We start from the raw sequence: 11,588 nt of genomic DNA, 5'->3' as shown, positions 1-11,588 counted from the left end.
AAGAGCTAAGTACCTCAGGTCATCATAAATCATAGACTATCATGAGAAAAATATGTTACTAGTTCTTATTTAAACCAGCTTACAGGATACTAAAATGTATACAGTCAGAGAACTCTAACCTTCTTTCCGTTGAGAAAGGATATTAGTGTTCTTTTCCTAGTCTTATTATTATTTAAAGGTTGATAGAAATATGTGAAGTTCGCCTGGGGACTCCTGATCAATTCCATTTTTTTTTTTTTTTTTTTTTTGCCATACGCGGGCCTCTCACTGTGTGGCCTCTCCCGTTGCGGAGCAACAGGCTCCGGACGTGCAGGCTCAGCGGCCATGGCTCATGGGCCCAGCCGCTCCGCGGCATGTGGGATCTTCCCGGACCGGGCCACAAACCCGCGTCCCCTGCATCGGCAGGCAGACTCTCAACCACTGCGCCACCAGGGAAGCCCTGATCAATTCCATTTTGAGACAGTCTGTTTGTTATTGGTTGTAAGCCCTTGTATTGTAGCCTCTTGTTTATTTTTATCTGAGAGAATCTCTAGCTTGTAAAGGAGAGGGGGAAGGAAAGAAGATTACATGGGAGGATGCTAAGACTCTTCAGAGAAAGTTTCAACCAGAATCATGGGGAGCCTTTAAGCCAGCTCCCAATAGAGTAGTCCTATTTCACCATGGGAAGGAGCCTACACTAGTACCTCTGCTGTGCTCAGTCTTTGTGGAAGGCAGCTCAGAAGTGTGACCTTGGTGCAGACATGGTGGTGCTGGATCCGGAGCAAAGAACTGAGGCTGTCAGAATAACACGTTCTTGCAGCAGGAGGTCTGAGCAGTGCATTTTCATGGCCACCACATGCTGGGAGGCAGTGAGGTGTCCAGGGAAGAGGGCGAGATTTGGGTTTACTTCCTGGCTCTGCCACTTGGCAGTTCTCCGACCTTAGACAGCTTTGGTTAATCTAAGTGTATAATGGGGAAATTACTGCGTATTCCATTCATTGTAATAGTTAAACCTTTGAAAGGGCATGGGGGCAGGGGAGAGAGAAAGAGTTTTGAAACTTCTAAGATCCAGCCAAAGGCGTAAGTAAGTTTAAGAGCAATAAGAGAACATGGTGGTTAAGAGCCAGACTACCTTGGCTGGAATCTCGAGTCCGCTCTCATTGGTTGTACGACTTTGTTTCCAAATCTCTGTGGTCTATTTCCTGAACTGTTACATGGAGATAATAGGATTGTTGTGAGAACTGAATGCATTAATTTATATAAAATGATTATAGCCTATATATGTGAACTTTCAATGCCATTATTGCTTGGATAGTTTACTTAAATGTCTGTTTGGATCTTCTCATTTTGTGATTTTAACTTCTTATTTTTACTATAATTTATTTACCCTGACCTCCTTTCCCCCATTCAAAATTCATTTCTTATCCATGAGAATTTTCTTCTCATAGATTTATCTGGGATTCACTTTGAAGGGGGAAGGTTTCTGGGCTAGTGGTCAGCTGAAATACAGAAATGGAGTGTTTTTGAAGGGTCTTTCCCTTTGATCTGCCCTCGGTATCTGGCTTTATCAGGTGATCTAAGTGTAGGTACAGAAGGTCATCTCCTCTTGTTCTCCCAGCTCGTTCTTCAAGAATTTGGCTTAGCTAGGGATGAGGCAGGCAGGCAGGCAATGTGAAACTTTTATAGAGGACCATCCAGCTGCTTAACTGGAGTGATTTCATGCTTCAAAGCTCACATCTGGGCTGATGTCCCAAACATTCATTCCTTTTTTACTTTAGTATAAAAGCTTAGTGATCTTGAGCTAGTGAGAGGGAATGGAATTTAGGTTAGGTAAAATATCTGTTAAAATGAGATAAAAGCGAAGCAACAATAACAACAACAGCAGCAACAAAGGATTTCTCTCCTTCCTCCAAGGAATGACTTCAGAAGAGTTTTTGAAAAAATGTGAATCGTCTCGATGCTTTCAACCTATCTTGGGGAAGTTAGTCATCATGTTCATCCTTGAAGAAATGATTAGTTTGAGAGGATGACATGTCAAGTCTCAGAACCATGTGTGATGTAACATCCTGATCTGGAGGGTAATGACTTGAAGCCATATCTCATTCTCCTTTTTCACTCAGTTGCAGCAAGAGTTTGCACCGGCACCCTGGAGTACAGCTTGCAGACTTCAGTGACCCCGAGCTCATGAATGGCTCAGCTGGCATCTCAGGCAAGGAGTATATGAACCAGCCTCAGATGCAGCTGATGATCTGATGTCCAGATGTGAGGAAGGGAGAAAAGGGAGTTCAAAGCATCAGCAACAGCTGATTCTAAAGAACAATAGCAAGAGAGAGATTGAAGAAAAACACAGCAAGATGACAAGGTAGGTTGGATGGGGGAGTATCATTCATCTCCTGTGAAAGCCCCTACAGCAGAAAGATGGATTAATGCTGTCAGAGCTGTTATCCATTCCATCAGGTTTATTACATGGTAGAAAGCTACCTGTCACTTTCTTGGCTGCATGCGGTGGTATAATCCTGGCTCCTTTTCCCCAATGCCTTGCAAATATTTTCTAGGTTTTCTCTTCGAAGTGGCTCTAATACTTGTTTCAATCACAGGTAGATCCATCGTATGCATTTAATTTAAAAAGTCATAACAAGCAGAATTTCTGTTCAATATAAAGAGCTCATAAAACAAATGCTACTATTTATCAGCTCTAATGGATTTTTGTAAGGGTCTTATAGGAATAAAGAATAAAAATCCAGTGATGGTCTTACAATAAATATTCAATACTTTATTGCCTATTTAAGAGGTAATCTTGCCTTCCCCCAATATATGGCTGTTCAAAAAGACTGAAATGGTGGTCATGTGGTTTATTTGCCAGGAGATGGCAATAGTGATCTATTTCCATGTTAAGCCTTACAAAGGAGCTCATTCTACCAAAATGAAACTGAGTACCAAAATGATTGGGATTTCCAATTCTGTTTTCCAGTGCAAAATTACCCATTTTAAATTCTTGAATTATTAAGTTGTTTCTAATCATGCACAGCTTGATTTTTACCAAAAGCGTTGTCATGACAGCTTTCCAAAGACCCAAAAATAATCATTTTGCTCTCCTGGAAGCAAAAACATAATTAAAAAAAAAAGATCTAGACATACAATCAGAAATTTTTCAAAACCCACAAAGAATGAATTAAAATGGGAATTTGATAAGATTATGATGATTAATACTCAGACAGATCACTGAATCTTTAAGTAAGGAATTGGATCAGTATCCCTTGAATTTATTGCATAGGCCTTCAGCACTTTGATTGAGATCAGGCCAACTTTTTTGTGTCAGAGTTCAGTGCGATGCTGTCACTGTCTAATCTAAGCAAAGCTGAAAATGTGACTGAAACTCTACAGCCCTTTTCATCAAGAGTATATACATTTCTTTTTATTGGACATTGAGAGCTATACAACTCTTTGTTTCAGATCCTAGGAAGCTCAGGCTTAATTGTCTTCAGTAAATTTCATGAATGTTTTATTTTTCAACCTTTTACTATTAACCTGTCTTTAATTCTGGGCTAATGGTTCAGTTCCATTACATTGTACTTTCATTTTAATCCACATTGAATTTCTTTTGGAGACACATGTGATTTAAGTTCAAGAATGCAATGAAACTGTGATCACTCTGGATAATAATTACAGCCATTCTTTGCTGTGCTGGTTTGCGGCTCTACCTGTAGACTACAGCGCAAATTTTCGTAGCAACCACCATAGCATGAAAGCCATCTTAGTCTGACTTAGATGACTGCTTGCTATTTCTCAGCTAAGCTATATTTTAAAAACAAAATATCCACATCTAGGGTATCTTTCAATAAAATTGTTTTCAGTTTGTTTTCTTTAACATTTTTGTCAATTGCTGTATTTTAGTCATTTTGCTCCAGCTAATGGTCTGTTGCCAGTGGGTTACATATGGTTCATGAGAATTCCATATGAAGCACTTTTAGCCAGTTTGAAGTAAAAAAAAAAAAAAAAGAAAGAAAAGCCAAGATTTAATCATCTGTATTGCCACAATGACTAAAAGTAATTGTATATTATAGAAAGAAACTAAAACTTTATTATTAAAGTAATATCTATTACGACAGTATTGGATCCTAGCTTTTTTAGAATACATGTATAGAAATGTAAATTTCTATGGTAGAGTACTAGTTGTGTTGACACATGTGATTAAAACATTTTACCAATAATTGCTTCTACATAATGCTGTTGAGAATTTATACCTACTTGATTGCAAAGAGATGCTGATAGACTTGTAATTGAATATTAAAATTAGTCATATGACTTTGGGGGTGAGTTGAATTTAATGTGATTCTCTTTTTGTTTTTAATCTTTGGTTGGACTTACTGTCATAACAGAAAATCAAGGCAAGTGTTTATGTGTTGGGTATAGTAAATGCCCTCTATCAGCTGAGCCGATCCTGGGACTTTTTGCCTCTCCCCACTCTTCCTAGTCTATGTAGTGGAGGGGCTGACTCCTGCAGGGTGAGTTTCCCAGGCTCCCATGTCAACACATTCAGCTAGTGGGAGGCACTAGTGGAAGCTCAAATGGGGGTGAAGAAGGAAGAATATGCCCCCATCTCTTCTTTGGGCAGTGTCTCTGGCACTGGCTGAATCTCTTTTGTGGTGGGTCCCCCTTCTGCCAGGCATGGTTGGCTCCTGGGCTCCTGGGGTTTACCTGCAGCCCACAGTGTCGCAGGGGCTTCTTGCTGCCTCTCATCTCTGGGCTGCCTCACTGTCCTTTGGTTTCTCAGCTTCTCCATCACCTGTGTAACATTTTTGCATTACATATTCTCTGTTATAAAAATTTAAAATGGTTTCTATTTTCCTGGTGGACCTTGACTAACTTATAAGATTTAGCATAGAATACACTTAGCATGGAAGTTTTAGATGTATCAGTGTTATTGTAAGTTTGTTTTTTGTTTACATACTTTTAAAATCAGCTTAAATGTGTTTACAATTTATATCTTGTGTCTGGAGTGCCAGATGCCATCACTCCTGTGTCTTGGAGTAATACTATATTGTACTAGAACCAAAAAGACCTAGGTAAAGAAGAAAATAGCAAGAGGATAGAGGAGAAAGAAAGAGTAAAAAGGACCCAAAGGGTACAATATTTTTTAAAAAAATAATTATAGAATTTAATGTGATTTTTAGAGTATTTCCTTTTTTCTAAAATATTTTACATAGGATATTAATTCTATTTTTGATGTTACATGGGAAAATAACGTGCCATAGTGAACTAACTTTGGGAAACAAAGTGTTCATCAAAAGGAAATGGCTTTTTAAAAACAGCATTGCCTCAGAGAATTTAATTTACTGATGAACTTTGTGAAACTCCAAGAGACTATTTTACTCCCTTAGCTCATAGCTATCATTGATTTCAAGATTCACTCATTTACTTACTCATTCAACAAATATTGATATTTATTGATTCTTTAGTGTGTCTTAGGTACTGCTGTAGGGATTGGAGATAGAAGAGTAAAGAGAGCAGAAAAATAAAATCTCTGCCTAAGTTCTCATGGGAAGAGATGGACAACAAATAGATAAATAAACTATGTGATATGTTAGTAGGTGTTAAATGCTATGAAAAGTAATAAAGCAGGGATACTTTTTTCCAGATACCTCTCTTTCTGGAAGGTGAAGAATTTCTTTTGACATTGATTGAGGATAGGGAGTGCTAGAGAAAGGTGAAGAGTCTCATTTTTTAAAATTATTTTTTTGAAAATTAATTTTTATTGGAGTATAGTTGCTTTTCACTGTTGTGTTAGTTTCTCGCTGTACAGCAAAGTGAATCAGTCATACATATACATATATCCACTCTTTTTTCAATTTCCTTCCCATTTAGGTCACCACAGAGCCCTGAGTTCCCTGTACTATACAGTAGGTTCTCATTAGTTATCTATTTTATGCATACTAGTGTATATATGTCAATTCTAATCTCCCAGTTCATCCCACCCCTGCTTCCCCCCTTGATAACCATAAGTTTGATCTCTACCACTGTGACTCTATTTCTGCTGTGCAAATAAATTCATCTCTACCATTTTTCTAGATTCCACATATAAGTGATATTATATGATATTTATTTTTCTCTTTATGACTTACTTTGTATGACAGTCTCTAGGTCCATCCACATCTCTGCAAATGGCGCTATTTCTTTCCTTCTTATGGCTGAGTAATATTCCATTGTATATATGTACTATATCATCTTTATCCATTCCTCTGTTGATGGACATTTAGATTACTTCCATGGCCTGGCTGTTGTAAATAGAACTGCAATGAACATCAGGGTGCATGCATCCTTTCGAATTATGGTTTTCTCCAGATACATGCCTAGGAGTAGTATTTCTAGGTCATATGGTAGCTCTATTTTTAGTGTTTTAAGGAACCTCCATACTGTTTTCCATAGTGGCTGTACCAATTTGCATTCCCACCAAGAGTGTAAGAGGGTTCCCTTTTCTCCACACCCTCTCTAGCATTTATTGTTTGTAGAATTTTTGATGATGGCCATTCTGACTGGCATAAGGTGATACCTTCTTGTAGTTTTGATCTGCATTTCTCTAATAATTAGTGATGCTGAGCATCTTTTCATGTGCTTTTTGGCCATCTGTATGTCTTCTGTGGAGAAATGTCTATTTAGGTCTTCTGCCCATTTGTTTGATTGGGTTGTTTGTTATTTTGGTATTGAGCTGCATGAGCTGTTTGTATATTTTGGAGATTAATCCCTTGTTAGTTTCTTCGTTTGCAAATATTTTCTCCCATTCTGAGGGTTGTCTTTTCGTTTTGCTGATGGTTTCCTTACCTGTGCAAAAGATTTTAAGTTTAACTAGCTCCCATTTGTTTATTTCTGATTTTATTTTCATTACTCTAGGCAGTGGATTGAAAAAGATTTTGCTGTGATTTATGTCAGAGAGTGTTCTGCCTATGTTTTCCTCTAAGAGTTTTATAGTATCCAGCCTTACATTTAGGTCTTTAATCCATTTTGAGTTTATTTTTTGTGTATGGTGTAAGAGTCTCATTTTAAACAAGGGGTCAAACCAAGGTTCTATTGAGCAAAAAGTGGCAAGTCACGTAGCTGTCAGACAGGTGTTTCACGTGGACAGCGCAGGACTGTTAAGCCTCTGAGGCAGAGTGTGCCTGGGATATTTGAGGAACAAAGAGAATCCCAGTGGTCAGGAGGCTAGTACATTTTAAGAGACATTATCAATTTAAAAATAGCTTTGGGAGCAATGATTTAAAAGAAAAACAAAAAAAATCTGTTATATTCAATGTATACATATTTTAAAAACTGACTATAGCATACATTTATCATCACACACCACATGTTTTTGTTGGGTTGAGGCTAAGGATTTCTTCACATGTGACATCTAAAATCTCTTCTGAATCACTTACAGCCTGTAGTTGTAATGTATGACATCAACGTGATGTGCTGTTTTTCATTATTTTGGCTTGCATTTGTCCCTTCATAGAACTGACAGTATAATCTGGGCTCACGTTGAGATATTATACTAATATCTAATATTATACTACTATAATAATTATAATTATTATAACACTATAAAATATTATCATTATAATATTATATAATATTATATAATAAAATATAATAATATATAATTATATATTAATGTATTATATATTAATTATATATAATTATTATATATTTATATATAATATATAATTATTAATAATTATATATTATAAATTAATATATCAATGTATTATATATTAATATATTAATGTATAATATATATTATATATTATATAATAATTATAATTATTATAATAGTAGTATACTAATATACTAATATCTTAGTATAAGATATAAACAACGTAGACATACAAAGTACAAAATGTTATATAAAAGTCTTATTGTTGCTAGTCCCATTCTGGTTCCTATTCCCAGAGATGGCCTCTGCAAACAGTTGTGTGTTCCTCAGAGCCCCCCTTTCTGCGCACTTACAGGTATATACACATATATATGCATATATGTATATATTCTTTGTATGTCGTATAGACACACATGCACATATAAGCAGCATTAAGCAGATGCTCTTAAAAATATATACAGAAAACCTAAATATAAATTTATAGAATATAAATAAAAATATAAATATCCACATTGCTTCTGAGTAGCTTTGTTTGCATATGTTTCAGAAATCATTCCATGACATTGCATATTGATGTATCTGACTTTTTACTATGCCATCATATGAATGTACCACAAATAATTTAACCTTTCTTTCATTAAACAATATTTAGATCATTTACATTTGGAGGGGGTATTATAAGCAATGTTTCTTTTTGTAAATGTAGAAGTAGGTTATATTTAAAAATAACAGACATCTAGAAGCAGAATTGTTACCTAAAGCACATGTGCATTTTTGGATCTGCAAGCCAGGAAGAGAGAGACCTTACCCAGAACCAAATCTGTTGGCACCATGACCTTGAACTTCCCTGTCTCCAGAATTGTGAGAATTAAATTTTTGTTGTTTAACCCACTCAGTTTATGGTATTTTATTAGAGCAGTCTGAGCAGACTGGCAATTGCTTAGTTCACAGAATGACTCGGGAATCCAGGCCAGTCTCGATTCTGCCACTTTGCAAATGTGGTTTGCAAGGCTTGAGTGTATTTTTTTTCTTTTCAACCCAAGTTTTAAAATTTATTAAAATTTTAGTTTGTTATTGTATTTTAATTGACGTATAGTTGACTTACAGTATTTCAGGTGTAAAATATAGTGATTCGATGTTTTCATAGAATACACACCAAGGTTATTTCAATATTATTGACTATGTTCCCTGTGCTGTACGTTACATTGTCAGTGTGAGGGGAAAAATGGGTGTGTGTGTGTGTGTGTGTGTGTGTGTGTGTAAGTTCTTCTGAGCTGTGTCTGCAAGTGCTATGTGCTATGTATTACTTCTTAGGTGACATCCTTTAAGACCAACCACAGAGTCATACTGCATTCCCTAGAATACATGGATTTAGCAAACAACTGATACCATCTGCCAAAGAATTCAGATTTATTTTTCTTCTGTAAAATACTCATTTACTGAGTAAGCCAACACTTGACTTGAAATACCACCTTTACCTTAAATTAAATTGACATATACACATGATCTATTAGGGACACTCCTGTCAATTGTTTATTCCTACATAAATTCCACAGAGTTTGATTTCATGTACTTTATATAAGTTTTCATCTTAGTTATCTTTTTCTAAATGTGTTTGATTATTTTCAAGCATTATTTTTTCTAGATTATCTTTTGAATTGTTAATTTTCATTAAAAATTTTGTTTTGATTGAGAAGACTTTGAATTTATACATTGATTTGGGGAAAATAATTTTAAATTATTGAAACTCTCCATCTCCATATGTGTATCCATATACACACAAGACTCCAATGTGTGTATCCTTCAAAATTTCCTTAAGTTTTTCAGAGTACCAATAGGTATTTTCAAGAATAAATATTTGGTTTTATTCATCAATTCATTACTTTTCTGACCTCTTCCTCTCATTTAATATATTTTACTTTTACCTTCATTACTTCTCTTTTTTCTAAAATTTTTGAATTTTATTTAATTTATTTTTTTATACATCAGGTTGTTATTAGTTATCCATTTTATACATATTTGTGTATATATGTCAATCCCAATCTCCCAATTCATCCCACCACCCCCTTGGTGTCCATATGTTTATTCTCTACATCTGTGTCTCTGTTTCTGCCCTGAAAACTGGTTCATCTGTACCATTTTTCTAGGTTCCACGTATATGCGTTAATATACAATATTTGTTTTTCTCTTCCTGACTTACTTCACTCTGTGTGACAGTCTCTAGATCCATCCATATCTCTACAAATGACCCAATTTCATTCCTTTTCATGGCTGAGTAATATTTCATTGTATATATGTACCACTTCTTCTTTATCCATTCTTCTGTCGATGGGCATTTAGGTTGCTTCCATGACCTGGCTATTGTAAATAGTGCTTCAGTGAACGTTGGGGTGCATGTGTCTTTTTGAATTACAGTTTTCTCTGGGTATATGCCCAGTAGTGAGATTGCTGGGTCATATGGTAATTCTATTTTTAGTTTTTTAAGGAACCTCCATACTGTTCTCCATAGTGGCTGTATCAATTTACATTCCCACCAACAGTGCAAGAGGGTTCCCTTTTCTCCACACCCTCGCCAGCATTTGTTGTTTGTAGATTTTCTGATGATACCCATTCTAACTGGTGTGAGGTGATACCTCATTGTAGTTTTGATTTGCATTTCTCTAATAATTAGTGATGTTGAGCAGCTTTTCATGTGCTTCTTGGACATCTGTATGTCTTCTTCTTGGGAGAAATGTCTATTTAGGTCTTCTGCCCATTTTAGATTGGGTTGTTTCTTATTTTAATATTGAGCTGCATGAGCTGTTTATATATTTGGAGATTAATCCTTTGTCCGTTGATTCGTTTGTAAATATTTTCTCGCATTCTGAGGGTTGTTGTTTTGTTTTGATTGTAGTTTCCTTTGCCGTGCAAAAGCCTTTAAGTTTCATTTGGTCTCATTTGTTTATTTTTGTTTTTATTTCCATTACTCTAGGAGGTGAATCAAAAATGATCTTGCTGTCATTATGTCAAAGAGTGTTCTTCCTATGTTTTCCTCTAAGAGTTTCATAGTATCTGGTCTTACATTTAGATCTCAAATCCATTTTGAGTTTATTTTTGTATATGGTGTTAGGGAGTGTTCTAATTTCATTCTTTTACATGTAGCTGTCCATTTTTCCCAGCACCACTTATTGAAGAGACTGTCTTTTCTCCATTGTATATCCTTGCCTCCTTTGTCATAGATTAGTTGACCATAGGTGTGTAAGTTTATCTCTGGGCTTTCTATCCTGTTCCATTGATCTATATTTCTGTTTTTTGTGCCAATACCATATTGTCTTGATTACTGTAGCTTTGTAGTATAGTCTGAAGTCAGGGAGTCTGATTCCTCCAGCTCAGTTTTTTTCCCTCAAGACTGCTTTGGCTATTTGGGGTCTTTTGTGTCTCCATACAAATTTTAAGATTTTTTGTTCTAGTTCTGTAAAAAATGGTACTGGTGATTTGACAGGGATTGAATTGAATCTGTAGATGGCTTTGGGTAGTAGAGTCATTTTCATAGTATTTATCCTTCCAATCCAAGAACATCGTATATCTCTCCATCTGTTGGTATCATCTTTAATTACTTTCATCAGTGTCTTATAGTTTTCTGAGTACAGGTCTTTTACCTCCTTAGGTAGGTTTATTACTAGGTATTTTATTCTTTTTGTTGCAGTGGTGAATGGGATTCTTTCCTTAATTTCTCTTTTTGATCTTTTGTTGTTAGTGTATAGGAATGCCAGAGATTTCTGTGCATTAATTTTGTATCCTGCAACTTTACCAAATTCATTGGTTAGCTCTAGTAGTTTTCTGGTGGCATCGTTTGGATTCTGTATGTATAGTATCATGTCATCTGCAAACAGTGACAGTTTTACTTCTTCCTTTCCAATTTGTATTCCTTTTATTTCTTTTTCTTCTCTGATTGTCATGGCTAGGACTTCCAAAACTATGGTGAATAATAGTGGCGAGAGTG

General features: G+C 35.7%; 1 long non-coding RNA gene across 1 annotated transcript in view; it reads left to right on the top strand.

Annotated features, from left to right (window-relative positions):
* The first annotated feature begins 2,082 nt into the window (after positions 1–2,082).
* LOC137224924 (uncharacterized) overlaps positions 2,083–11,588 on the top strand; it is a 649,859-nt gene continuing 640,353 nt past the window's right edge. The window contains exon 1 of the long non-coding RNA XR_010943572.1: positions 2,083–2,341. This is a non-coding gene — a long non-coding RNA (uncharacterized lncRNA). The remainder of the gene's footprint in view (positions 2,342–11,588) is intronic.

The sequence above is a fragment of the Pseudorca crassidens genome, chromosome 5 (genome assembly GCF_039906515.1).
Source record: "Pseudorca crassidens isolate mPseCra1 chromosome 5, mPseCra1.hap1, whole genome shotgun sequence".
NCBI classification, from domain to species: domain Eukaryota; kingdom Metazoa; phylum Chordata; class Mammalia; order Artiodactyla; family Delphinidae; genus Pseudorca; species Pseudorca crassidens.
This window is presented reverse-complemented; position numbering and strand designations above follow the sequence as displayed.